The sequence below is a fragment of the Cnephaeus nilssonii genome (genome assembly GCF_951640355.1).
Source record: "Cnephaeus nilssonii genome assembly, chromosome: 13".
NCBI classification, from domain to species: Eukaryota; Metazoa; Chordata; class Mammalia; order Chiroptera; family Vespertilionidae; genus Cnephaeus; species Cnephaeus nilssonii.
Window position 1 is genome coordinate 80,663,600 of NC_137084.1, and position 2,547 is coordinate 80,666,146.

At 50.8% G+C, this 2,547-nt stretch overlaps 1 pseudogene across 1 annotated transcript; it reads right to left on the reverse strand.

Moving 5' to 3' along the window:
• Positions 1-338: 338 nt before the first annotated feature.
• On the reverse strand, positions 339-2,060 carry LOC307110220 (sterol-4-alpha-carboxylate 3-dehydrogenase, decarboxylating-like; annotated as a pseudogene). The gene is made up of 3 exons: positions 1,954-2,060; positions 1,594-1,830; positions 339-1,168 (listed from the first exon to the last, which is right to left on the reverse strand). The product of its transcript is annotated as a sterol-4-alpha-carboxylate 3-dehydrogenase, decarboxylating-like (transcript).
• Between the last annotated feature and the right edge of the window lie 487 nt (positions 2,061-2,547).

The window sequence follows — 2,547 nt, forward strand, 5'->3', positions numbered from 1 at the left end:
CTCCTCTAGGATGTTTGTAATATGTGGCTCCATGAACAGTCTGTGGCTTCTACTCTTGTATTGGTTTGCGTGGAAATGAATCTAGTTCTCCATCCTCAATTAGCAACGGGGTCGGTTCTTCGCTACAGCTTCCTTGATTATGTACAAGGACAGTGGGATGATCAGGACCCAGGAGAGAGTTGGGATGGGCGAGAGGGAACACAAAACAGAATAATGCAAAGCTGCCCGCTAAAGTCCAAGTCTGAGCCTGTGCTTCCACTAAGGCCTCACTTGTGGTCATGGGAAGGCCGGGTGTGCTCCTACATAACTGGCAGGAGGTATCTGAGCTCAGAAGAAAGTCACTTGAAGGAGGTTAGTGTATTGATCCACAAGGAGAGGTATTGGAGGCGGAATGTGGTATCGGGGGCCTCATTGACCCTCTGCAGGTGGAGGAAGCTCTGCACAGTTCTTTCCATGGCGTCATCCACGGTGACCAGCGGCTGCTAGCCCAGGGCCTTTTTGGCTCTCTCGCAGCTGCAGTAGTGGAATGTGCCAGCCAGCGCGACCCGCATCTGGTGAATGTGGGCTGGAGTTGGATGACAGGACTGATCACCATCACCAGGAGGGACAGCAGGAGGGCCAGGTAGTAGGCCACCCAGTAGGGGATGTGGTACTTGGGGGCTTTGTAATTGAAGCCTGTCAGGATGCGGGACAGGAATGTCCAAAAGGGGATGGGTTTGGCGTTGGTGATGTGGAATGCCTTCCCACCCAAGGCTGTGTCTTAGGAGAGGCATTCTGCAGCCAGAATATGTCTGTGAACCACGTTCTCCACGAAGGTGAAGTCCATCAAGTTTTCCCCGTTTCTGATCATGAACTTCATCTTGCCTTTTCTGGCTGCCTCAAAGAGGATAGGGACCAGCGGGGGGTTCTTTGGGCTGAAAATGCCATGGGGGAGGGGGGTAGGATAGCTGTGGTTAAGAAATTCCTCTCAGGATCATGGCACAGGACTTCTCTCTCCTGTAAGATCTTCGTCTCTGTGTAGTAGTCAATGGGTTTCATGGCATAAGGGAGGTCCTCAGTTCCATTCTTGATGTCAACGCTCTCAAAAATGACACTAGCACTGCTGGTTAAAATGAACCCCAGCCTTTTTGCAAGTTTCAATGACATTCCTGGTGCCAATGTAGTTCACTCTATTTTTTTAAACATATTTTATTGATTTTTTACAGAGAGGAAGGGAGAGGGATAGAGAGTTAGAAACATCGATGAGAGAGAAACATAGATCAGCCGCCTCCTGCACACCCCCTACTGGGGATGTGCCCGAAACCAAGGTACATGCCCTTGACCAGAATCAAACCTGGGACCCCTCAGCTTTATCCACTGAGCCAAACCAGTTAGGGCTTTAATATTTTTATTTATTTCAGAAAGGGAGGGAGGGAGAGGTAGAAACATCAATGATGAGAGAGAATCATTGATTGGCTGCCTCCTGCACGCCCCTATTGAGGATCAAGCCCACAATTGGGGCATGTGCCCTTAACCAGAATCGAACCTGGGACCCTTCAGTTTGCAGGCTGACGCTCTATCAACTGAGCCAAACCAGTTAGGGCTATAATTCACTCTATAAGAGAGTTCCTTGTTGGTACTGGATGGTAGGGGTGATGCGCAGTGGAAAACTGTGCTTACACCTTTCAGAGCTGGGTACAAGTCCTGTTGGCTGCAGAGGTCGCCCAGAAGAACTGCACCTGCGGGTTATCGAAACCCTGCCGCATATCGAACACACTGACGGTGCAGCCTCTTTCCAGCAACTGTTCCACCATGTGCTGCCCCAGGAACCCAGAGCCACTTCTTGGCCTTCTACTGGTGAAGTCCAAGTGTTTCACTCAACTTCTGGGCCAGAGGAGGGGGGCTGTTGACAGGACCCAATGAAGAGAGGAGTGAGTGAAGCGATTTTCTCCTTTCTGCTGGGGCAAGTTCCACACGGCTGAGTCCCGTCTGTAGACGTCCCCCTTGAAAGTCTCAGCACAGCTGCAGCCAGCACCTACAGAGCTGTGGTCGCTGGCTGCCACCCTTTTCTTGCAGCCCATGGACCTTCCTCTCTCTTTTTTTTACAAAGAGGAAGGGAGAAGGATAGAGAGTAAGAAACATCAATGAGAGAGAAACATCCATCAGCTGCCTCCTGCACACCCCCCACTGGGGATGTGCCCGCAACCAAGGTACATGCCCTTGACCGGAATCGAACCTGGGACCTTTCAGTCCACAGGCTGACGCTCTATCCACTGAGCCAAACCGGTTTCGGCCCCTCTCTCTTTTTTAGTTTATTTGCAGGAGACTGCAGTGCCTCATTTGAGAGAGATCCTTCTGTGGCGCCAATACGCTGATCATCAGGATGGATGCAACACTGTCCCAATCACTTAGCTGAATATCCAAGGCCCCATAGAAAAGAAAGACTTTTTTTTCTTTATTGATTAAGGTATTACATATGTGTCCTTATCCCTCCTTACCCCCCCTTCCACTCCACCCTACCCCCGCTGGTGCCCTCACCCCCTGGTGTCTGTGTCCATTGGTTAGGCT